Source organism: Myotis nattereri, assembly GCF_964212035.1.
Source record: "Myotis nattereri genome assembly, chromosome: 4".
Taxonomy (NCBI): Eukaryota; Metazoa; Chordata; class Mammalia; order Chiroptera; family Vespertilionidae; genus Myotis; species Myotis nattereri.
The window spans coordinates 102789021-102815569 of NC_138079.1; the positions used below are offsets into that span (position 1 = coordinate 102789021).

Below are 26549 nucleotides of genomic sequence, written 5' to 3' on the forward strand. Positions count from 1 at the left end.
TTTTCCAAAAAGCTGGATTTGTGATCTTTTTGTCTCTGCTTTACTTTGGCAGTAATCCTAGAGGGCTTCTTTGTTGCTATTAAGGATAGCTGCATAACCATCCTTCTCTCTTCCCCACCTTCCTGGCCCCCCCAGAAAGAAGAAAGGATTATCTCTAGAAACTTGGACTGAGGTTGGGCGGCTCAGGAGGTCGCTTCCTGTGGAGGAAGCTGCCTCTGGCACGTCCCTCTGACACGGGACGGTATCGACTTCAAAGAGTGCCGAGCGCAGATGCCAGCAGGCCCAGGAGATGTGGAGGGGACCGGGGTCAGGCTCCGCTCTGACTATTGAGGATGAAACCCTGATTTTAGCTCTGAGCCTTAAATACAACACCGTTCCATGGCTGTCCCTGCCCTGGTTCATAGCCCATCACTTCCATCAGGTATAGATACATTTGATGCATAAAAATGAATTTCTCCTTCGGATTTATGAGGTTCCAGGAAGCAGAATGGTGCCATTTGCTTTGGTAATAAGGGTCAGGTACCCAGTGCCAGGCAGGGGCCCAGTCCCAGGTGGTGAGGGAGGAGGGAAGGGTTGTAGGCCCTTCCATTCTTGTCAGACAATTGTGCTCGCAAAGTCCAGCTATCTCAGAGCTTCCTCAGCTGGGCCCCAAGAAGACAGCCCTTCTCACCCACAGAGAGGCCCTTCTCGCTCCTGCACCTCGGCACTGAGATGGCCTTGATGGTGCTACGGGGCTTCACTCCCCATGGTCCTGTGACGAGTTTTTCCAGCAGAGGTTGGGGTTGGGGCAGGCTAGATGCCAACTGACTGCGTGGGCACATTGAGGACTGCTGTTTTAGTTCCTGCGGCATTTTCATCCTGAGCTGCTTCTGTTTGTCATCACCACACAACCAAGGGCTTCCCTGTGGATGACAAGATCAGCATAGAAATGCATCAGGAATCAGGGTGGCTTAGAAGAACAGGCTTTATTACTAATCCCTGTCTGCCTGCTTCCTGAGTGAGCCTTTGGGGGGCTCTGTGCTTGGCAAGAAAGTGGAGGGAATTCTTACAAATTCACAGCTTGCCTGTCCACAGCCAGGGTATGAGCAGAATCTGTATAAAAGCCTAAGCAACCAAACGACCAGTCGACCAGTCACTATGACATGCACTGACCACCAGGGGGCAGATGCTCAATGTGGGAGCTGCCCCCTGGTGGTCAGTGCACTCCCACACTGGGAGTGCTGACCGACAGGTGCCAGATGCCAGGCTCATGGCTGGCAAGCATAGCTGTGGCGGCACTAGCCTCTCCCACCTCCGCGGCAGTGCTACCAAGCAGTGGCAGGCGCGGCAGGGCCTGGATGAATGGGAGCAGCACTGCCTGGCCCAGGCTCAGGCTCCCCCCTAGCCGCCTGCTACTTCATGCACTACTACACCCTCGGGGGATGTCAGACTGCCGGTTTTGGTCCGATCCGCACAGGCCAGGCCCAATCAGGCCTAAACCGGCAGTCCAACATCCCCCCCCCCCACCCCCAGAGGTCCCAGATTGCTGGAGGGCACAGGCCAGGCTGAGGGACCTCACCGGTGCACGAATGCATGCACTGGGCCTCTAGTTTAACAAATATTTATCCATGAAGCCTTTTTACAGAACAAAACAGTGCTGGAGGCCTGATGTACTTTTCTAGTCAGAGGCCTTCTATGAAACTAGAAGCCTCATGCAGAAGTCACTGGGGTAGAATGAGCCCCAAGGGGCGTGGACAAAACCCGCTTTGTGTGGTGGGCAAGTGTTTTTTTTAGCCTGGATGTTGCAAGGCTCTGCCCCTTCACAGGAGACGGCCTTCCTCTGTATAGAGGCCCTGTCTCTAATAGGCAGGCAGGGGTACTGTGTTATTACAGACCATTTGGGAGCAAAATCCTCTCTTGGAAAAAGGAAGGGCTTGAGTTTCTTTAAAGAACAAAACAGTAGAAAAAGAAAAAAACAACAAACAGTAGAACGTCCCCAAAATAGCTCCATGGACAGCCATCTCCTAAAATAAGTTCCAGCTGTTAAAAAATATAATAAAAGCTATAAAAGTAATAAAGGCATTTTAGTTTTTCATGTAATTAGATATACTTACCTCTATTTAAAAATCTTATATTAGGCAGCCTTGAAATTCAAAATGTCAAAACAGGTGAAGTTACGAAAGAACACATTTTTTTAATACCCTCAGTAAATGTGATCGTGGTAACAGCGCAGGCCCGTGCCAGGTCTCCACGGGCACCGTGTCCTGTGGCCCAGGCTGCGAGGCCAGCTCTGACCTGACCACTTCCATCTCTTCTAATCAGTCCTGATAAAAATGGGAAGCATTTCATTCTTGGTGAGTTTGTGAAAATCAGCCCCTTCCCCTCTCCATCAACAAGGTGATTTATTGGGAGAAGTTGCTGGGTAAACGTGTTTCTTTCATTAGCCAGTGCAAACACTGGCTGTTTTAAAAGTTTGAACTATGGAAACTTAGAAACCTGTTCAAAAGTAGAGAGTATAATGCAAAGAACCCTCACACACACGTCCGTCCCCTCTCCTCCCAACTTGTCTTTTCTGGAGTAAAGAGCAAATCCCACCTTGTGTTATTTTACCTGTAAGGAGTGTGATTCTCTGATGGGCCAGGATTGTGAAAAGTACCATCGCTGCCAGGCCGCCAGCACCCCCAGCTCTGAGAGAATGGCCACCTGACAGCTCGTCCTCAATGCCCCATTGCTTCAGTGCCCTTCCGTGTATTACTCTTGCTCCTAGGTCTGCATCTGAACTTTCCACAGTGGAAACACACACACATTCAGAAGTGGGCGGTGTAGAGGGCCCTGGGACCTGCACCGGCTCTCCAGGCGCCCAGGGCTGACCCTTCTTCATCCTCCAGGGGTCCTGCCCACTCTTCACTGAGGGCTCTGTGCAAACCTCACCTGATCCCTTCTTTTATACATAGTTGTTTCATTAAACAGCTACTTTTTAAAGCATCTTTATTGAGGTATAATTTGCATACCATTAAATTTAACCAGTTGAAGTATACTTGTCAGTGGCTTTATATAGTCACAAAGTTTGCAACCCTCACTAAGGATAAAACGTTTTTGTCACCCCCTATAGAAACCCATATGCCCCCGTTCTCCTCACACACACCCATTTCTCCCCAGTCCCCGCACCACTGACCCACTTCTGTCGCTGTGGACGCACCTGTTCTGATGCTTCACATAAATGGAGTCTCACGCCGCGTGGCCTTCCGTGTCTGGCTTATCTCACACAGCATGGTGCTCTCAGGGTTCATTCACACTGTCGGGTGTGTCCGTTCCCCGTTGCCTTTTACTCCTAAAACATAGGCCATGATGTTTGTAAAGATGGGTGTGGTCTTTTTATCCAAGTGGTAGACCTTGTTAACTGGGCTGGAAGACAGGCCAGAGCTGCACAGGCGTGAGGGGTATTTGTTCCAAGGCCACATGCGATCCCCACCTTAGCTGTGTTCCATTACGTTGTAGGATTTACAGTCTATGATTTGGGCTCATGTGTCTCCCCTTCCCAAGGGTGCCAAGTGAGCCTGTATCACTGAAGCCTCGGGCCAGTGTGAGGACTCAGGGTTCTACTTAGATTCCAGATGAAGACAGACCTCAAGCCCTTAGAGAGGAGACAAGCCCCCAAATTCCTTTAATTTAGGGCCTTTTCTAATATGTGCTCAGGGTAATACCATCTTTTAAATTTTCAGATTCTAGGGTATGACATTCTTACATTGTTTGATTGCAATTGTTTACTGCAGGAAAACCAAGTATTACATTTACTCTTTTCCAAAATACTTTTTGATTGGCCTGTTGTGGGGTGGGGCTGGGCATGAAAAGGCTTTTATCCCCCCAGGGCAGCCTGGTGGGGCTCCACACCCCCACTCAGAGCAACTGAGGGCAGTTCTCCCCTCCACACTCATCTCCACTCAGCACCTGAGGACAGATCTCCCCTCCACTCAGCAACTAGGACAGGTCTCCCCTCCACACTCATCTCTACTCAGCACCTGAGGGCAGGTCTCCCCTCCACTCTCCCCTCCACTCAGCACCTGAGGACAAGTCTCCCCTCCACTCAGCACCTGAGGACAAGTCTCCCCTCCACTCTCCCCTCCACTCAGCACCTGAGGACAAGTCTCCCCTCCACTCAGCACCTGAGGACAAGTCTCCCCTCCACTCTCCCCTCCACTCAGCACCTGAGGACAAGTCTCCCCTCCACTCTCCCCTCCACTCAGCACCTGAGGACAGGTCTCCCCTCCACTCTCCCCTCCACTCAGCACCTGAGGACAGGTCTCCCCTCCACTCAGCACCTAAGGACACATCTTCCCCTACACTTCCTGCTGTATTTAATGCTCATAAGCTCTGTGCCCTGACCCGACACTGTCCTCGGGTCATGGACATGGGCTCTACTTAGTGGGGTAACACAATGCTTTAATCTTATACATTTTTTGGCAAATCATGCCAAATTTTAATACATTTTTCTCCTTTTGTTTTTCAGGTATTCATTTGGTAAGTGAAAATCATTTAGAAAAAACTCTGCGAGAGTTAACATTTTGTATTGGGGTATGTATCTTCCTGCCTTTTTTTCTGGCTTTCTCATTGCTTAGCATCTGTCATTAGCCTCAGGTTTCACCATGTTGTTCTGAGACCATGTTTGTTATCTAACCTGGACTCCCGCCCGCAGCCAGCCTCCTTGCCCAGAGTGGTGGACTGACACCGAGGAGGGACTCATGCAGTTTTAGGCTCATGCGTATGGAACCGTCTCTGTGTTACTGGGTAGAGTAGTCCCATAATAGTGACAACAGGTAGTGGTCCCATCGAATGTTATGGATCCATCCCCAACCCTGGATGAATGAAAAGGCCTATGACATGTGCGTTCCCCTCTCTAGGCCCCACTGAGTCCCCAGTGGACACAAGCCCATGGACACCCTACCCAGAGGAGGGGGAGGACTTCAGGTTCCCCCAGCTGTAGTCTAAGGGAAACGCTGCACCCAGAGTGAGCGTGCAGAGTAAGTAAGGTTTTTGTTCAGAGATGAATGGGCAGTGGGACCACGGCCGCTGTCTGGGGACAAGCAGAAGACAGCCCCTAAGTGAACAGGACTGGACAGGGCCAGCCATGGCATAGGTTACATTTGGGTCCCACCAGCTTACATGCCATTACAACAAAGACATCAGTGCTCTCCAGCATAACAGAACCCAGATAGCCCTCAGCTTGGCATCCTCATGTTCAGGACACAGTCCCCAACCACACAAGAAAGAGAGGACCGGGACATCAGGCCCATTCTGGAGAGAATAGGCAGTCGGCAGAGGCCAACCCCAAGATGACTAGATGCTGGGTTTTCAGACAGGGTCTGAGCAGCTGCCAACACTGTGTACCGAGGTGAGGGAAACCAGGCTCCTGAAGAAAAAAAAAAAACATGCCCTCACAGCAGAAAATCTAGAAAAGAACCGAGTGGAAATTTCAGAACTGAAAAATACAGTATCTGAAATAAGGAGTTCCCTAGGTGGGCTGGATAGTAGGGTGGAGGTGACAGGAATGAAAGATCAGTAGACATCGCCCAGGCTGAGACCAGAGCCCCAGGAGGGGACAGAGAATGGCTGAACAGTTTCCCAATGTGGTGGGACTCATAGGTGTACAGATGCAGGAAGATTGGTGAACCCCAAACAGCATAAATAAAAGAAAGCTGCCTGCCACATCATCTGAAATCAATATCAAAAACCAAAGGGGAACGGAGAATCTTGAAAGCAGCCAGAGAAGCTTACCATTGCCCTTGAAATGGTTGGACCCTGACACCCAGGAACAGTGGTGCTGAAAGATGGACACAGTCCGCCAGGATCCTGCACCCAGACTCTGCCCTCCAGGGACAGAGGTGAAATAAGGAGAAATGAGAGAATTCATTGCTGGCAGATGAGCACTACAGGAATGCCACAGGCAGCTCTCCAGGCTGAAGGAAGTAACAGGAGGTGAGAACGTGGGTCCCTGGGCAGGAGTACAGAACACAGAAAACAGTATATACATAGGTAAATGTGAAGATGGTTTTCCTTCATTTTCTTCCTTCAAAATACATGTAACTATTTAAAGTGAAATGAATCCTTTGTCTTCTGAGATTTGTAACGCACTCAGAGGGGAATACATGTGACAGGCATGACATGGAGCATGGCAGAAGGCGCAGATGGACCTGTGTGGCTGCAGTGTCCACATTTTATGTGAAGCGGCATAGTATTAACTTTAAGTAGATTCAAAAGCTAAAGATGCATATTGTGGTCCCTGGAACATGCACCAGGAAAATGTGGAGTAACAGTTAAAACTCTGATAGACACATTAAAGAGGTGATCTGAAAACATTTGAATGATCCAAAAAGGCAGGAAGGAGGAGCACAGATATAAAACTAAGGGTTTAATAGGAAATGAAAACTTAAGTGGTAAACCTAATACCGTATCAGTAATTACATTAAGTGTTAATGGACTAAACACTCCAGTTAAAAGACAGGAATCTACAGAACAACTTAAGAAAAAAGTAAGATGCAGCTATATTCTTCTAGAAGTAATGCACATTAAATGTAGAAATGCAGAAAGTTTGAAATGAAATGGATGGGAAAGGTACACTGGAGACAGTAGTCAGAAGGAGCAAGTATCCCTGGAGATTAAGGACGAGTCATCAGGCAGGAAGACATAACAAACCTCAAAGTACATGAGATTAAAAAAAAGTGACAACTAGCCCTGGCCCGTGGCTCAGTTGGTTGAAGCTTCGTCTGTACAGCAAAAGGCGTGGGTTCAATTCCCAGTTGGGGTGCATATGGGAGGCAATTGATCCATGTTTCTCACATCGATGTTTCTCTCTCCCTTTCTCTTAAGTCAATAAACATATCCTTGGATGAGGATTTTTTAAAAGGTGATAACTAAAGGGAGACAGAGAAGGAATTTCAATACCCCCTTTTCCTCAGTTGACAGAACAACTAGATGGAAAATTGGTAAAAGGATGGACCCACTGAACAGTGCTGCCTGGCACCCGGCTCTAATGGGTGTTTCTGAGAACACATGTTCTGTTCATGTGCACATGGTCTGTCCACCAGGAATACCAGTCATAGGTGAGGCTGAACACAGGATTACATTGAAAATGGGTTAAATCATTGAGATTCTGCTTTCCTGAGAGACTCTCCCATCCTAACAGTGAGCTGGGTATTCTGCATAAGCCAACTTTTTTGTACTCAACAAAGCAGCTCAATGGATCAAAATTCCTACCTCCCCTGACTGAGGAGGGATGGACCTATGACTGGCCTCACCTGCAGCAAAGTGAAAGAGGGAGAGGTTAAGGAGAAAGGCACCAACACACTGTTGAATTCTTAGGGAAACAGTTGTCACCAGACATGGAGTTCTTGCTGACTGAGTGTCATGGTCTGTAAGGCTTGTGAGAAAGATTGGGGCAGGTGGGGTGACTACATAGGGTTTCCTTGGTGGTGTCATGCAGGAGATGACTGGCCACTGACATACCCACCTCGCCCGGACTCTCCTTTTATAGGAAGCAGAAGCCTCGAACCACTCAGAAGGGGACATCAACCCTATGCACCGAGGTCCCTGAGAGAAGGGGATCTGTGAGAGGGGCCCCAGATTGTGTCTGATACAGAGCATGCTCTGCTACTGCTGGGGGTTGTTGGTGAGTGGAGTAGGGGGAGAATCGAGAGGAATTCTGAGAAGGCCCCACCCCAAGACTGCAAATGAGACTGGACCAGGAGCTGAGAGTCCCTCTCCCACCATCTGCCCAGCACCCAAGGAGAGGCAGCAGCTTGGGTGAGGCTGATCTGGCAGATGCACTGGAGCTGCTGCAAGTGAGGAACCCCAAGGCCCATGCTGAGCACAGCAGGTGACTGAAGCCTTCCCTAGGAAGTTGCAGCCTGTGGTCACTGAGGATCATGAGGAAACAACAAACTCAAAACCAGCTAATTTCCTGGCTAGATTGTCCCATCCCCCTCCCTCTCCCTCCCCAACAGCCTCACTGTACGTGCTCATTTTGGGATAAGTATGTTCACCTCAGGAGCTACCATGTTTCTACACACAATGTTTGACATAATTTAAAAAATCACTAGACAACACGGAAAAATAAAAATGGACTCACTAACTGGGGCTTGTTGAGGGATGCAGCAATCAGTAGAGATGACTCAGATGTTGGGGCTGTCAGATAGGGACCCTAACTGACAGTTGTGAACATGTCAGAGGTTCTAATGGAAAAGGTGGACAACCTACAAGAACAGATGAGCTGTTTCAGCAAACAGAGGGAAACTACAAATGAGCCAGATGGAAATGTGAGAAATAAACAATAGAGTTCGATCTGGGCTTCCTTTCATGGTTTGCAACAGAGCAGGACAGCTGAGGGGGGAAAATCAGCGAACTTAAAGATACTAAAAGTAAAACACAAGCGGGGGGAAAAAGAACAGAACAGAGCACCCGAGGGCTGATGGGCTTAACAAAAAGGTAACTAAAGAGAGAAAGGGTAGAAAAATATTTGAAGAAATAAGGGCCAGGAATTTTCCAAAATGAATAAGAGACAAAATGCCACAGATTCAAGAATTTTGGAAGTCACTAAGAAAACCACACTCACCACACACATTCCTAGATATGTTATAGTCAAACTGTCAGAAATCAATGAGAAAGAAAATCTTAAATGAAGACAGAGGTGGGAAAGACCGGTATAGAGGGACAAAGATAATAATTACAGCACACTATTTAGTTAGAAACTGTGCTAGCCAGAGGACAAGGGAATGACATCATAAAGTGCCAGCAAGGAGGGAAACCCGACTGTCAACCCAGAATTCCATACCCAGCAAAACTATCCTCAACAATGAAGGCAAAAATGAAGTATTTTTCAGAGGATCTGCACGTCAAAAATGTTAGAGGAATTTCTTCAGGCAAAGCATTGGCATTTGTTAAAATGAGAGTAAATTTTTTAAAATCCTGATTTTTAATTGCCTTAAAGGTAGGTAACAACAAAAATTTAAGTTTAAAATTTAAAGCAAAACAATCAGACTCTCACAAGCCAGTGTCACTCACCAACTTCTTAACCCTCCAAATAGCGCCGTCCAGTGATATGGTGTGTTGGAGCTGCCAGGACCTTGTGGTCTGAGGTGTTGACACTCTTTCCCTTTTCTCAGGTTTGCACTTTAAAAAAAAAAAAGCAAGAAGAAGCAAGCCATGGGGACTTATTTCAGGAAATATTCTCTTTCCCACTTGTAAATCTAGTGTGGCCTAATCATAACCGGTTCTATAACTGGTGAGTTAGGCGCAAAGGAAAGGAAACTTCCCGAAGTTTGGGAATGAGGTTAGACGCGAGAAAGAACTGGTCTTCCTGCACCTTCTGAATTAGGGTTTATTTGATATCAAAATTATCCTCAAAGAAACCTGCCTTATCCAACATTTAGATAAACCCTCTTGCCTTAGTAAACATTATTTTTTTGATTTATCCAAAACTGTAACAGTGTTCCTTTTCCCAGTTATTAGGACAAATAAAACCACCAGGCCCTAACTCCTATATAGGGTGGGAGAAGGCCCTGTGATTTGATGCAGTGAATTCTAAGCAATTACCATAAAATCAGCTTTTGTGGAGCAAATTAAGCACACACAGTGGGGCTTGTGAATGGACAGATACAGATAGCAGAGGCAGCAAAAAGTAACTAACCCTCAGATGCATGCTCTCGTGGCTTCCTGGCAGCCACCTTTGGGGTAGGGTCGCTGTTCTGTCTCAGGTGAGGCAACAGGATCACAAGACCAGTAGTGATGTGAGAGCTGAGATGGGGACCCGGGGTCTCCGATATGGAGCTGGTGCCCCTGCTGGAACTGGGCACCTCACAGAGAACAGCCTGCAGGCATGAATGCCGTTCCTTACGTCACGTGTTAATCTGAGAAAGGCTGCATGCTGAGGATGATTCAGCTCCCCTCCCCAACCCCCGACTGCTTGCCATAGCCCCAGACCTTCAGCCCCAGGTGGTGGTAGCACGTCAAACTGGCTCTGCTAACAGGACACTTAGGCTAAGAGCTACCTTTTGCTCTGGATTAAAGCAAGTCTGTCCTCCGTTTATGCTTCTGTTGGTATATCTGGTGCTCTTCACACGCTTAACTGCTTCTCTAGCCGCAGGCGATAATGCTGGAGAAGCCAGCATTTGATTTGCTACTGCATTTCCTCCTGAGGGGTCCTGAGTAGGACTGAATTTCATGTGCTGTCTTCTCTATAGCACTTGGTGGGCCACCCCCACTAAACGTCCACAAGCACAAATTCAGAAGACCCCTAAGCGTCAAGGCAGCTGGCTGGCCACTGGGTGACCGCCAAGCGTTTCTGCTGTTTCCACAGTTACTGTGGTGTCAGGTTCAGAACAACCAAACTGAAGGGACTTCGACCTTTTGGGAACTTTCCCAGCTTGTCTTATTTGGGGGTTGCCTGCGAGTAGTTAGTTTTCATAATGAGCAGGTCATCCTGCCCTCTTTTTACTCCTCTATGTTCTCATTAATGAACATGGATCTATAGACACAGACATATTAATGGACATAGAACTTAATTATATTTATTGTCTTTATTTTGCAAAATGGACTTGGATGACAATAAAGCAGCTCTGGATTACCTGCTGAGATACTAAGCTGCACCACAGAACAGCATTCCCCGAAAATAGTGCCGCCGGCTGACCTGAGCGAGGCTGCTCGAGCAACTGTTGAATACAGGCGTCTCCAGCCACTTGTGCTTTCTGGCTTAATTAAAATTAAATGAAATAAAGCTGGCGCTGCTGTCACACCTGTGGCACATCAAGCGCTCAGCCACGGTGGGCCAAGCCGATCGCGGACCATCTCCATCGCTAGAAGGTTCCGTGGACGGCTGGCCTGGGGATGTCCTCTGCTTAACACTTTCTTCTGGGGAGCTCAACCACCTCTCCAACCGCTTATTCGGCAGGTGTGAGTGTGCCCCCCTCGGTTTGGGAGCAGGGACACGTGGCGGGCCTCCTGCCTGAGGGAGACGCAGCCCAGACCTCTGGTTCTTTCCTTGGTTCCGTGACGAGGTGTTTCCAGGATTTCTGAGTTGGTGTGAGCATTTCTCCAGGGTCTTGAAGTCCCCTCTTCATTGTGGGTGTCACCTGCTGCCACCCTGCGGCCCTATGCCCTGGGGTCTTGCATTCCCGTTTGCGAGGGCGTGCCTGCTGGGTAAGGGGACCGCATGTGAACGGACGCCGTTTGCCCCAGGACACAGGAAAACCACAGCATCTGTGATAACCCAGCCTCGTCAGCTGCGTCTCTGCTGAAGCACTGACTGTGGCTGAGCTTTGAAATCTGCCGGCCTGGTAACTTTCACTTCAAAGAATGGGTCTAAAATGTGATTAATTCAGTGCCCCTCTACATGCTGTTTCCTGCTCCTCTGTAGGAAGTGAGCTTTTTGATATTTGTGAGCTTGGGGCTGGAGCCTTTTTTGAAACTTCATGTCGTCCTTGTGCATTTGAAAATAGTGCAGGACCTGGCAGGCGGCATAGGGTTCCGGCAAGGGCTTGCTGGTCTTTTCATGCCCTCCCGATGGCCTGCTGAGCCCCCCACCCTCCACCCCCGGCGGTGCACTTCAGCCTTCAAGGACCAAGCACTCTCGGAAGGGGGCTCCTGTCTGTCTGTGTCTGGTGAGGTTAGATTGAGCAAGGGCCACAGCAGTTGTTTTTTCGGGGCTGAGTCCTGTGACTTACATCCAAATGCTCCTGCAGTCTTCCCTCAGAGTTCAGCTCCTCCCAGGCGTGGGGCAACCCCGAGAGGCTCATTTTCAGGGGCCCTTCAACAATCACGGGCTATTCACACTGGTCCAGACAACTACACCCGAAGAGGTGGGCATCAAGGAAGGCAGCTAATGGCAGGAAGCTTCTACGGGATGGAGTCTGGACTTGTCCCTCTAATATATTCGTTCTGAATTGACCCCTCTAATATACTGTAATTGTTTCAATATAAAAAAGATGCAGAAGTCAGTAAAATTGAGCCTCAAGATTAGCTGCATCGAATCCATGGTTTGGGTTCTCAGTGCAATGCTGGGAACAGGGTGGGGTAGTGAGGCTGCAAGGTAGCCTGTGTGGAGGGGCCTGCGGGTGGGCTGGTGCTAAGGGGCCTGGAGGGGTGGGGACGCACAGGGGAACTGGCAGCGAGGACACGAGCACACTCCAGATGGATGGAGGGGTCTGGAGGGAATCCTAGGGGAGGATCCTGGGAGGAGAGCGTTCTGTGTTTTGCTGCAGGCCTATCAGGCTAAGAGTTGGATGATTTAGGGACCCCTCATTTCAATAAGAACCATAATCAGTGAATTCCTGCTTGATCCTAATGTGAAAGCCAAGTGTCAGCTAGTCCAGCGTCTTCCTCGGGGCTGGCAGGTACCAGCCAGTGCTGCCAGGAACAGTAGCCAGGGGGCAGGACCAGGAAGGGGGCTTGGGGCTGATCCAGATCATGCACTGCGAACTGTGAGCACATGGAGGTCTCCGTGAGAGATCCGCATCGTGGGCACAGGAATGAATGGCACACACCAAGGCTGCAGTGACAGGCCCGTGGGTGAACCTCGGGTGGGGCTGGCTGAGCGTCCCAGCCTGGGCTAGGGGAGCCTCCAGGGCAGTGCTGGGCGTGGCCCTGGACAGTCAGGTGTCTGGTTGGGAAGCTGGGCCACCTGTGCAAGCGTGGCAGGGCCTGCGCTGCGGGGACAGCATACAGGCTGCCTTTGAATGTTGTCACTGCACTGAGAGCAGCTTTTTGCTCTGTTCCTGTGGGACGCTTCGCTTCTGCCTTATTAAGTCTGTTTTCCAGGCAGGTCCGACTTGCGTCCTGGGCTTATGAGGCCTGGACACTTGAACCCGGTGTACTCAGTCACAGCAGCGCCTCCCACCAGACGTTGTGAATTAAATGCTCCCTGTGACCCCTCACCCTTGCTGCTCTTAAATTCATGCTTTAAAAACAGCTTAATGAGGGGTTTACTGGCCCAATTGGAAGTTTTTATTAAAACCTATTAGTGCTGGAGTGGAGCCTGCCTGCAGGAAGCGATTAGCTGCCTTGGAGCTCTGAGCCACCTCAGCCGCAGCAGGTCCCCCCCAAACCGTCTCCAGGTCCTCGCTTCGCCTGGTTCTCATATCCTCTGGTTTAATTATGGTTCGTCTGATTCTCTTCCCAGCCCCCATGTCCAAGAAAGCAGTTTCTTTTAATTAAATTATTCCCATAATCAGAGGCAGCCTCATCCGCCCGTGAGCTCGCCCACGGCTGCAGCCCTTTCTGGGGAGCCTCCGCTGCGGGAGCCCTCCCTCCTCCGCCCCAGCGGCCCTTCCACCTCTGGTCTGAGACCCTCGGTGCTCTGGGCTCTGGTGCTTCTCAGCCAGGGTCTCGGGGTCAGTCTTGATCCAGGGGTGGTGTTTCTGCCTCATTCTTCTCTGCTCCACACTGCACTTTCCTCTCAGGTCACTGGGCCACCAGAAGGTTTGAAGGGACCTGCCCAGGGTGTGACTTTCTGTTGCGGGTGGAGAAGGAGTGAGCAGGTGAGGGGTTGGCACTGGGGAAGAGACTAAAGGCGATGTACATCCCACAGGGAGAAGCTGGTGCTCCTGGCGGCCACCCAGTTTGGCACAGTTGTCCACGGGGCCTCACGAATCATCCGGGTTTCCAGACTGCCGGGGGTGCATGGCATTCGGACCAGGGTGTCCAAAGGGGAAAACTGGTTCTGGGGCACGGGAGCCCCTCAGAGTGTCTCTCGTGGTGTGGGTCCTACTTCCTTCATGTAGGTAGTGCCTGTCTTTAGTGTCACCTTTTTCATCTGATTTTGTCCCCCGGAGTTAACACCCACCTGACTGGCCTTGCCTGGCTTTGTGCCCACTCAGATCTGTGCACTGTGCACAAACATGGGCAGCACACAACACACTCGTGGCCACGGTCAGTGTCTGCCCAAAGGGGCTGTAGTCTGCATTTCTGCCACTCTCTTCTCATTTAGTAATGTCTGATGAAAATTACTTAGTCGAACCTAGAAGAAAGTATATTTTAAAGACCATTTTTTCTTATTCACATTATCATTAGCACTGTGCCTGCTTTAAGTTTCTCCCATCACCTCTAGTTACCTACTTGTGCTTCTAAAACATGCTTACCTTTTTAATATGCCGAATTCTAGTATATTGAAGAAGCATTTTGTTGCTGTAATTCATACTTTCAGTCCTGGATTCATTTGGATGGCATTTGTCTGGGATGCTTCTAAATTACCTTTTATTTTTATGGTGTTGATGTGTAAGTTTGACTAGCATTTGCTTTCAGTTTACAGGATAATTAACGATAGTATTGCAGCTGACTGTTGAGAGTTTCCTGGGTGCCAGCGCCCTAACAGTTAAAGAAGGTGGTTTTATCACCTAGGGCAGTGATGGCGAACCTTCTGAGCTCGGCGTGTCAGCATTTTGAAAAACCCTAACTTAACTCTGGTGCCGTGTCACATATAGAAATTTTTTGATATTTGCAACCATACTAAAACAAAGACTTATATTTTTGATATTTATTTTATATACTTAAATGCCATTTAACAAAGAAAAATCAACCAAAAACATGAGTTCGCGGGTCACCTCTGACACGCGTGTCATAGGTTCGCCATCACTGCCCTAGAGACTTGCTGTGAGCCTCTGCACGCGAGGGTCTGTCTGGCCTCGCATGCTCTTCCCCGCTGCCTCCGGGCCGTACACTGTTCAGAGTGGCCTCTGTACGTCCACCCCCAGCTCTAGGTCTCCTGACTCTCCTGTGTAATGCTAAGTACTGGTCTAAACAGCCATAGGCTGTTTTTGTCATGGGTCCCTTCAATCAAAGAAGCGGTTTTATTTATCAGATTTTTTAAAAAGTGTTCTAGCTCATTAATTTTTACCTTTTATAGGTTGCTTCCCTCCTCCCCCTTGAGAGGAAGGGGCTTATTATTTTCTAAGATCATGTGTTGATTGTTTAAGTCATTAATTTTCCATCTCCTTATCTGCCAATGAGAGCATGGAGGCAGGTGACCACTCCCGCTGACTGTGTTCCTGGCCCACCCCATCACTGAGACCCCAGGGTCTCCCTGGCAGTGGCAGATGGTATCGCTTATAACCCTCAGTGCCAATGCCTTTTTGGTCCAAGTGCTGTTAAAAGAAGAGCTTCAAAAATCTCAAGCCCTTAGGGCTTCATAGGCTATTTTTGTTGACCAATTTCTGGTTTTATCACACTCTGGCCAGATAATAAGGCCTGAAGGTCATTCCTTCAATTATCTAAGAAAACATAGACCTGTGCATGGATTAGAAAGTGAAACTGTAATACACAGCTTCTAGCAAACACAGCAGCACCTTTCACCTCTCCTCCCCTCTCCTGTTCCCAGAGTAGCGTCTTCATCTTCTCTCGCAGTCCTGGTATTTACCTCACGTTTCTCAGTGGGGTGTGTGGATTATTCTGGGTGTGTCACCTGTAGACATTGTCTGTATACTTTTGACTGCTAAGCCAATAATGAAGTGTAATTTTTTTTCCTAATAACTCTGTGTTTTTCTTGGAGTTAATAGTCGCCTCTCCTTTTTTGGTTTGCTTCGTTTCTCATCTCTGATCATGTTTCAATAATGTGTTCCAGATTCACCAGCACAACTGCTTGACCTTTCCCAATACTGCTTTTACTGAATCAACCCCATGAGGTAATGTTTCTTCTCCCTGCTCCATTGAGATTTCCGCTTGGGAGCTCTCCGTTACTGCCTGGAGTGGGTGCTCGCGAGGCCCCTGGAGCTGGAGCTTATGGGGCAGGTTACCCTTTGTCAGATTGGGTACCACTGACAAATCTGCCCTCTCCCCCTCCTAGGGATCCTTATTAGTTCATGGGCAGGTACCTCGTTGTGCTGGGTGAGGCTCAGAGACGCAGCCACTCTCCACCACCTTCCCCTACACGTTCCAGAGCAGTGTTCTTAGGGAGGGTCATTTTTAATCCTGTTTCCTTTTTCCTGACTTTTGTTTTTTTAGTATTTGTATCTACATCTTTATGTGAGATTGGATTCTCCAAACACTGGGACACCAGAGTAGAGAAGAGAAATTATCTGCACGTTGAGTATGGATGAGAGCTCTCCCCATTTCCTCCCCAAACTGAAATCCACATACTCTATCATTTTGCCCATCAATTCTAGAGGACAGCAGAAAACTGCCTTCATTCATAAATAATTAAAACATTATTTTTTATATTGCTATCCCTCAGCCACATCAAGTGTGTTCCCGACGCAGGGCCTTGGCGCTTGCTGTGCCCTCTGCCTGGAACTCTCTTCTCCCAGTTTGCTCATGGCCTCTGTTTGTCGTCATAGCATGTATCACCAACTAAATCCCACATGCAGTGTCTACTTGTTCTATTTGTTTATTGCCTGCCTCCACCAGCTCAAATACGTTTTCGTTTGAAGACAAGGACTCTACCTTGATTTGCTGCTGTGCCTCCAGCTCCTAGAGCAGTGATGGCGAACCTATGACACGCGTGTCAGAGGTGACACGCAAACTCATTTATTTGGTTGACTTTTCTTTGTTAAATGGCATTTAAGTATATAAATATCAAAAACATAAGTCTTTGTTTTACTATGGTTGCAAATATCAAAAAATTTCTATATGTGACACGGCACCAGAGTTAAGTTAGGGTTTTTCAAAATGCTGGCACACCGAACTCAAAAGGTTCGCCATCACTGTCCTAGATCAGTGCCAGGTGTATACTGGATACTCACTGTTTGTTGAGTGAGAGAGTGAGCACACAGAGGGTTATCCTCCAGGAGTTAGCCCTTTTCTTGGTCACACTTACATAACGACAGCTAAACGCGCTGGGTGAGGTGGTGCTTCTCCCCGCGTCTCCCGCGTTAGCAGCTGCCCATGTGAGGCCAGGCCAACCAGGCTGATTTTATTCGTGTTGCCCCAGTGCCGCTTCCCTGCCAGGTAAACACGCATGTGTCCTAAATTGCCGTGAGCACCAGAGGCCAGAGAAGGGCTTTTGCTCTCATCAGACACCAACACAGCCACTGGCTGGCCTGGAACCTCCAGAATCTGCCATGTGTCCCTGGAGCTTCCTGGCTCCAATGCCCCATTGTTGGATGCAAGAGGAATACAGCATCGGCAAGCCTGACCTTTGCCAACGCAAGTAACAGGGAGAGGCATTGTTAAGTGAGCCCTGGAGTAGCAGCTGTGTGCCAGTTTCTTTTGTAAATGCTTTGATATTTTAAAACAGAAATTTTAGACGAGGAGGCCATGCTTTGTTGCTATTACAATAGCAGCTCTTGTCTGTGTGGAGTCACTGAATGGAGACACAAATACCGGTGCAGCTTTAGTACTGTTAATGGTTCCTAAGTGCATAGAACAGATCTCTTCTTGATGTGTGTGTCCTCCTCTTATCAAGAATTTTACACCCCTCTTAAAGCAGTATCCCCTGTGTTTATTATGGGCACGTTGGCTGGTCTCACATTAATATTCCTTTAACAGTATAGTGTTACTGGTTTTCCGTTGGGTTTTGGTCTCAGTGAATGTCTTTGGAGCATTTAGAAGATTAACATGCAGACAGGATTCAGTGATAAATTTTTGTGTGATGTCCATTACCACTGATGGCCCCCATACTGGCTGTTCCCGCTGCCGGACATGGCCCCTGGGAGCTACATGTTCCTCACTTTCACCTCCCGCACCTGCACAGCTCCAGGCCCAGCTCCAGGCCCCGCTTGGTGGCTCTCCAGCTTGCCTCCTCTGACATGGATCTTGTATGTCAGTTTATCGTCTCTATACCTGCCCCTCCTCCCACCAGACTGTCAGCCCATGGGGGCCGGGGCTTGGCCCAACCCCTTCATCCCCATAGTGTGTAGAACAGGGAGGAACTCAATCACAGCTTGTCTGCACATGGAATCAAGGAACTCGGAGTCCACTTGCAGGTGTCACAAGACAGCAAATAGTCTAGTGGCCGCCACAGGCTCTTACGTCATCACTCTTAAAGGGGGCATCACACCTTCTTGAGGCCACCAACAGCTTGGAAGGCTATGCTTGATGGTGAGGGAACACACTGAATCGAGAAACCTGATTACTTGCCTTTGATTTTTAGTGAAACGTCTCCTGAACCCAGAACTGCTAGCACAGTTGCGGTGTGCATCCTGGTGTTTCTGAGAGAGGATATGCATAGCCCTCCTCGGGGATGTCCTTGGCCTTGCTGGCAGTCCACAGGTCTGGGAATATGGCCCATCCTCTCCCTTGGCACTGAGCCAGACATAGGAGACGCTCTGAGCAAAACATACACAGTCAGTAGCTTGAACCCAACCAAAGGCAACGCATGATGGAGCACAACCAGACTGCGGGCCGCAGAGCTCACATCAGCAGCTGCCTGCAGGATTGGCGGTGGCCACGCCATGCTTTGTTCCCCTGTTGCCAGGGTATGTGGTGTCTCCTATATAAGTGCTGCCTCCTCCTCATGGCAGTTAGATGTGTCCTCATGCTGAGGCCAGGCCAAGCCAGGCACTGCCCGAGGCCACAGCCGCACCTGGGAAAATGATGTTGGCAGCACTCGAGAAAGATGCTCTTGACAGTTACTGAGTAGCAAAGATAGACAGGGAGCCCCCATTGGCCTTCACCCAGCTTCCCCTAGTGTCCACATCTTACATAACCGTGTGGACACACCGAGGTGGCAGCATTGGCACGACTGTTGACCGAGCAGCAGACCTTTTTGGATCCCTCCAGCTTTCCCACCAGTGCTCTCTCCATCCAGGTCCCTCCCGGAGCCACGCTGCCCCCTGCTCTGTGGCAGTCTCCTAGACTTCCTGGCTTTTCATGACCTTGACAGTTTAGAGCAGTTCTGGTCATTCTACCTGGTGTTTGGTAGAATGTGCCTCAAATTGGGTCTGCCTGGTGTTTGATCATGATTAGATGTGTTAGGTGTCGTGGGGAGCACTTGAATTGGTGCGACCCCCCTGGAGGACAGTGTGGCCACGTGGTTACATGCCTGTTGGTCCCCAGCCCAGTTCCAGGTTTCCGACAGCAGGTTTGGGAATGTGCACAACGACTCAGATATAAGGATTCCATCGCCATGTTTATGGGAGAAGAAAATGGTTATACTTTAAAGGTTCAGCAATGGAGAATTAATTAAACAAATTTGTAACTCTTCTCTGTGGGTTACCATACAACTTGATGACTACAGTACTATTTAATGATGTTAAAATATTTTAATGATATGTTAAAATGGGTTTTAAATAGTATGTACTGTATTCTATTTTTTTTTTTAACTATTCTATCAAAACTTCTGAAATTCACGGCCAAGAGAGATTAACCATATTTATCTCTGGATGATTGGATCGGTTTTCTTTCTCATCTATAGTTCCAATTTATCTTCACTGAATGTTTTTGCCTATGATTAAAGATTAATAAATTAGTTTTGCCCTGGCCAGTGTTGCTCAGTGGTTAAGGTGTCAGCCCATGCACCAAAGGGTCGCAGGTTCAATTCCCAGTCAAGGGCATGTACGTGGGTTGCGGGTTCGCTCCCCACCTCCAGTCATGGTGTGTGTGGGAGGCAACCAATTGATGTGTCTCTCTCACATCAATGTTTCTCTCTCCCTCTTCCTCTACCCCTCACCCCTTCCACTCTCTCTGCAAAGCAATGAAAAAGATATATCCTCAGGTGAAGATTAACTAAATAAATAAATAACAATAAGTAAGTTTTAATAAAATGAAATAAAAGATAACAGATGTGAGCTGAGCTGGTGTTGACAGCAGGCGTCTAAGAGCCTGGATAGGGAAAGGGAGGGGAGGAAAAGGCTTTCGCTAAGGGGGCCCTACTGAGACAGAGGGCCTCACTGGTCCGGTGCGTCCAGCTGGAGCAGGGATGCCTTGGCCTGGTAGGAAGGCTTCTTTCCCAGGGTCTGGGACTAAACAGTCTGTCTGTGGAGGCAGGAGCAGGCAAGGTTCAGGGGGCAACCTGCCAATGCTGGGGATTTGGGAGGGGTGGACGTCTGCAGAGGGTGGCAGGGTGTCGAGCCTCTGAGAAGGGACTGGATCTGTCTCCAGCCAGTCCCAGGCTTGACCTGTTCTCTACACCACTGCCCAGCAGGAGGCGCTGGGCATGGAGATGGTTGGTGACTGAGAGTGCGGAGGGTGCAAGGAAGGGTCAGAGATGAGGTGGAGGCTGATTAGGTAAGGAAGGGCTGATCCTGATCAACCAGAAGAAATGATGGTCTTGAGGTTTGAGCTTCAGCGAAGCCAGTGACAGGCATGGAAGTGCGAGCCAGTGAGTCTGAGGAATGTAGAACGTGCAAAATACTTTGTAAACAATCTCTTCTTCTTTTGTGCCGAGAGCACTTTGGGGTGTGATGTAGAACTTGGAGTGGTAGATGTGGCGGCCTGTTCTGCTCACAGTGTGGTAATGGACCTGGCTAGGCCCTTGAAGCTTCATTACAGCCTGGTGAGTTTAATGTCCTCTACTCGCTATGTTGTGCTGTGTTTTGTAGTTTTTGAAGGCAAGACATCTCCTTTCATCTTAGTTAGAGCTGTTTGATCTGCCTTAGGAAAGGCAGCCAGAGCTTGTGACACAGGAAACAGAAACGTTGATTCTCGTTGCCCCAAATAGCTGTGAGTCCCCTGGAACTCTCCAGGCCTCAGAATCTTCTGGGCTCTCAATGGTCCAGGCCCGTTCTTCCTCAGTTGTAAGCGCCTGTGTGTCTGTGTGTGTAATTTTGTCAAGACTTACGTGAAGGTCATCAACGCATCATCAGGTTTTAGATTGGTGTCCAAGTGCTGCCTGTTACAGCGACAGAGGGAATGAGGGAATGGGTCACAGTGGCCCCCATTTACATAAGACAATGAGATCAGCGTTTCAAAGTAAACACTATTATGCAACCTTCCCTGATGAAATTTTGCCTCCCCATTTAGTCGCTTGGCTTCAGGACCTGGATTCCAGCTAGACAGTTAGTGCCATTAAATCCATTTGGTTCATCATCAATAAGTGGACAACTCTGTTTCTTTATTTCTCTTTTTAATTGTGCCCAAATGAGCAATTATAGTCATAATCCCCAATGAAATAACAGCTGGGAAGTATCAGAAGTGCAGGTAGCCAGCAGGTACACGTTAGGCGGTGACAGAGCAGAAGCCGTGGCTGGAGTGAGCAGTGAGGGAGTTTTGCATGTACATGTGGAGGCTCTCTGGTTTGGGAGCAGAACGTCCAGGGTGAACGTTCCCTCTTTCTTTTTTCTTTCTTTTTTTTAATTAAATCTTTATTGTTCAGATTATTAAAGTTGTTTCTCTTTTTTCCCCCCATAACTCCCCTCCACCCGGTTCCCACCCCACCCTCTGCCCTTACCCCCCCCCCCCGCCCCAGTCCTCATCCATAGGTGTATGATTTTTTTCCAGTCTCTTCCCGCACCCCCCACTCCCCTTTCCCCCTGAGAATTGTCAGTCCATTCCCTTTCTATGCCCCTGATTCTATTATATTCACCAGTTTATTCTGTTCATCAGATTATTTATTCACTTGATTTTTAGAATCACTTGTTGATAGATGTGTATTTGTTGTTCATAATTTGTATCTTTACCTTTTTCTTCTTCCTCTTCCTAAAGGATACGTTTCAGCATTTCATATAATACTGGTTTGGTGGTGATGAACTCCTTTAGCTTTTCCTTATCTGTGAAGCTCTTTATCTGACCTTCCATTCTGAATGATAGCTTCGCTGGGTAAAGTAATCTTGGTTGTAGGTTCAAAGTGATGAATATTTCTTGCCACTCCCTTCTGGCCTGCAAAGTTTCTGTTGAGAAATCAGCTGACAATCTTATGGGTACTCCCTTGTAGGTAACTGACTGTCTTTCTCTTGCTGCTTTTAAGATTCTCTCTGTCTTTTGCTCTTAGCATTTTAATTATGATGTGTCTTAGTGTGGTCCTCTTTGGATTCCTTTTGTTTGGAGTTCTCTGTGCTTCCTGGACTTGTAAGTCTATTTCTTTCACCAGGTAGGGGAAGTTTTCTGTCATTATTTCTTCAAATAGGTTTTCAATATCTTGCTCTCTCTCTTCTTCTGGCACCCCCATAATTCAGATGTTGGTATGCTTGAAATTGTCCCAGAGGCTCCTTACACTATCTTCATATTTTTGGATTCTTTTTACTTTTTGCTTTTCTGGTTGGGTGTTCTTTGCTTCTTCGTATTTCAAATCTTTGACTTGATTCTTGTGATCCTCCGGTCTGCTGTTGGATCTCTGTATAATATTCTTTATTTCAGTCAGTGTATGCTTAATTTCTAGTTGGTCTTTTTTCATATCTTCGAGGGTCTCACTAGATTTATCGAGGGTCTCACTAAATTTATCGGCGGTTTCTAGAAAATTCTTAAAAAATCTTATAACCATGGTTTTGAACTCTATATCCAGTAGTTTGCTTTCCTCCATTTCTGTCATTTGTGACCTGTTTCTTTGTCTCCGCATTTGGGCTGCTTCCCTGTGTTGATAGAGTGGCTTTGTGTGCTAGGTGTCCTATAGGGCCCAGTGGCTCAGCCTCCCCAATTACCTGAGGTGGACACTCTTGGTGCACCCCTTTGTGGGTTTTGTGCACAGTCTTGTTGTAGTTAAGCCTTGATTGTTGTAGGTATCACTGGGAGGAATTGACATCCAGGCCAATTGGCTGTGAGAATCAGCTGTGTCTACGGTGGGAGAACTTCTGTGCTGGAGACACCCTTATGGGGCAAGACTTGCTTCAGTGGGGCTTTGGTGCTCACTGAGTCTGCTTCCTGAGTGTGTCCCTTATGGATGTGAGGAGTTGTAATCTGGATGGTCCCACTCTGACCACTGGGTCCACTGGTACTTGGATCTCTAAGGGGGTGCTAATTTAGCCTCTGCCTGAGGCTACCCAACAGGAGCTACAGAGAGATCTGCAGATTCCTCTTCTTTGTTTGGGGTTTGGAGGTGCCCAGATGAGGCCCAGCTGTGAAACAATGCAAGCTCCTGTGGGGCCTTGTGCCTTCTTTTGGATGTTCTGGGTCTCTGACCCAGGTGCAGTTTGTTAGGTAATTTTAGATTGCAAAGGGCCAGGCCATTCACATGCAAAAGCCTCTGGGCACAGCTTGCGGGGGGAGGTCTCAGGGAATCAACAGGGCAGAGCAAACAGCTATGGCTGATCCTCAGTCCTACCCTAAGAGGCCCCGGGTCTCAGTGTCTGGCGGTAATTGCTGCAAGCACCTCTGAGAGAAAGCTGCCCTCGAGTTCCGCCCAATGCCAGACAGTCCAGTTTCTCCCGGTATGAGTCTGGGTCCCCAGAGCCTCGCCCGGAACTGGAGTTCAGAGCAATCGGGATCTGTGACTCCCTCCCGATTGAAAAAGACAACCTTGTCCTCAGTTGCCAGCCCTTTCCGTGTGTGCCTCCGTACCTCTGCACTTTACTTCCGCACCTCCTCTGAGTCTCAGTGTCCTTTTCTCTTCCCTTCTAGTTGTAGAATTTGCACTCAGCCAGCCTTCCTGTGGTTCTGGATGATGTTCGTTTTGTCTTTTAGTTGTATTTTCGAAGTGGTTGTGCGAGGCAGCAATTATGCCGCCATCTTGGTTTCTCCCCCGTTCCCTCTTTCTTATGTGAACACTGATCTAGAGCAAATCCTACAGTTTTCTCAGAGAATGTGGCCATGCACAGGACCCAGGATCCCTGCCTCTCTTCCCTCGGGCCCCACATAATGCCCTGCTCTCTTTGAGGGCTGCACTTCAGGGCAGTGGTCCCAGGCAGAGGTCCGGGGATGCAAGCCGCTGCAGGCTGGAAATGGTGACTCCAAATCAGAACACAGAGAAGATCCTCTCAGTCCCATTTCAGTCTCTAATTCTTAATCTGTTCGGGGAAATCAGGAACTGCAAATAGATCCCCTGTGTTGTTTTAGAAAAACATTTTTAATTGTTTTTAGAGTGAGACCTGAATAGTTTGATTAGACTCACCACTATAGGCAGCGGCATCCCAGCTCCTAGATATGCTGGCTTTCAGCTGTTCTAAAGACTTATTTCCATACTCACTATAAGTTTGGCTTCTAGAACAAATGGCACTTTAAAAAGTTGCATTTCACAATTTGTTACAGTTCATGAGAATTCCAATGGTCAGTTTTAAACATCCCAGGCAGAAGATGGGAGAGTTTCCTGCTTGTTTATTTTTCTTTAACTTTTGATTACGAAAATTTTCAAACAAATGCAAAAGTAAAGGGAATGGCATCGTGCGCCTCCATGTATCATCTCAGACTGTCAGTTCTCTAGCACATGCCTATCTTTTATTTCCCGACCTTCCCTCTGCTCTGTTGTTTAAAGTAAACCCAGGCATCCTGTTACTTATTTACAAATACTTCATTATAGACCTCTAAGAGATTGGGTCTTTGAAAACCATGTAACTATAGTACCATTATCACACCTAAAAAACTAGCATGAATTTTTATACCTGAACCGAATATAATATATCAACTATAATTGAAAAATAAATTTTTAATTTTATTTATTGATTTGATAGGGAAAAAAACATTGATTTGTTATACCACTTATTTATGCATTCATTGATTGCTGAAAAAATTTTAATTAAAAAAATTAGGGTGAATTATATCAGATATTTAGTGAGTGTTCCAGTGTTGCCAGTTGTCTCGTGAATAAATGCCTTTCTACAGCTGGTTTGTCCACGTAAAGATACAACACACTTGACGGATGTGCCCTTCTAGTCTCTTCAATGCTCCTCCTCCTTCATGTTCCCAGCCATGGATTTGCGGGCAGAGTCAGGGAGCAGTGGGCTCACCCTGTTCTGGCTTACAGCGGTTTAACTATAATGTGCCTACATGTGGCATTTGGGGAGACTGGGGGCTGGATATTATCCTGCTTCTGATTCTCTGTGGTGTTTGAATCTGTAATTTATGTTAACATTTTTGTTCTGCATGTCTCTGTTGTCTCCTTCTAGGATTCCAGTTGCATGTATATCAGACCTTTTGATGATGTTTCACCAGTTCCTGAGGGTCTGTTCTTTTGTTATTCTTTTCTTTTTAGGCTCTGTTCTTCAGATTGAATAACTTCCGTTGAACTATCTTTATATTCACTACCTTTTATTCTCTGTCCTCTATTCTGCTATTAAGCTCATTTAGTAAAATTTTACTTTCAGATACTTTATTTTTATTTAGTTCTGTCTCTGCTGAGTATTCCCATCTGTTAATGCCTTATGAGCATATTTTCCTTTACGTCCTTGGTTATGCTTATTATAGGTGCTTCACCTTGTCTGTCTGGAGCTTGTATGGTAGGTGCTGCATGAATGGAGAATGGGCATAGTGAGATATGAAGTATGTGGAGTGGTGAAAGTATAGTTAGGTAGGCAGTGCCAGGATGGACTGAGGCCTTGTTATAGATACTACATTCAGGAAAGGCCTCCCTGAGAAAGTGGCATCTGACCAGACACTTGACAAAGGGCCATAGGGCTGGGCACCGAGGGCAGAAACTTAAGGTGGGCCTGGGCTTCCAGCAAAGGAGAAGGTTCCAGGGCAGAGCAGATAGCAGGAGGACAAGGCAGGCACTGGTCAGCTTCATCCTTTCCCCGCAGGTCTGTGGTCCCTCACGTGCTCGTTTCCTGTGTTAATTCTTGTCAGCTCACTTAGCTGAAACCTGATCCTTCTAGATGCCTGAGGATGTCACTGCCCCTCCCCAAGTCGCTGAACCACCACCCAGGGCTCCTTTGAAAGGGACCTCCGAGCAAGATTATAACTCAGAAGTGCCCACCAGGTCCTGGTTTTTGTGGCTAAGATGCTCGGCCCTCTCTTCCCTGTCCCCGCGGGGTGCACACACTGCCCAGAGTGGGTCTGTGGGGTGGGCTGCCCTTCAGCCACCATCCCAGCCTCTGGGCCCAAGAGCTGCCTGTTATCACTGGCCTTGCTGGAGGGCCAGAGACAGCTCACTTTCAAAGGGGTGTGAGGTCGATCAGCAAGGTGCGTCCACTAATTAGAGCATGTGGATAAACAGATGTGTGGGGAGAGAAGAAGAATGCTGGTTTATCCACTGCGCTGACCCCCAGAGGAGACATTGTCTATGTGGGCCAGAGGCTAGAGGACCACCCTGACCTCTGACCTATGCACGTGCCAGGTGGAAGTGTCTGACTCCTACTTTACTGGTGAAGTGACCCTCCCCATTATTTCTTACAAATATGTGTGTTCATGTATTAACTGGATATGTGGCCTCTCCCATAAGCCAGGCCCCACCCTCTCATGTGACAAGGGTGTGCCCGTCCACAACATGGAGGATGCCCGGAAACCAGGTTCCCTAAGTGTGTGGGAGAAGCTGTGAGGGGAAACAGGTCATCCTCCAAGACTATGTGGGGTGAGGGTGACACCCACTTCTCGGGACATGGGGCCCTGTATGCTGACAGCCCACTAAGATGTGAGTGAGGGTAGCCCCTTCTGTGGTCACCAGGGTCTTTCATGCTGACAGTCCACTAAGATGTGGGGTGAGGGTGAAACCCACAGGCACTGGGCCCTGGGGGGTGACTGCCCACTCAAATGTGGGGTGAGGAATGAGGGTGACACTGACTGTGTGACCACTGCCTGCCTCGTCCACCTGGTATCTGCTCTGCCCTAGGATCTTCTCCTTTGCTGGAAGCCCA

The 26549-nt window shown here is 48.2% G+C and overlaps 1 protein-coding gene across 4 annotated transcripts in view; it reads left to right on the top strand.

Annotated features, from left to right (window-relative positions):
• LMF1 (lipase maturation factor 1) overlaps window positions 1-26549 on the top strand; it is a 114896-nt gene that overhangs the window by 25430 nt on the left and 62917 nt on the right. Inside the window, exon 2 of one of the 4 annotated variants that reach the window (XM_081089525.1) lies at window positions 4487-4551. The exons of the other annotated variants lie outside the window; for them this stretch is intronic. The gene's annotated coding sequence lies outside the window, so the exon portion shown is untranslated. The remainder of the gene's footprint in view (window positions 1-4486; window positions 4552-26549) is intronic. 4 annotated transcript variants of the gene reach the window in all.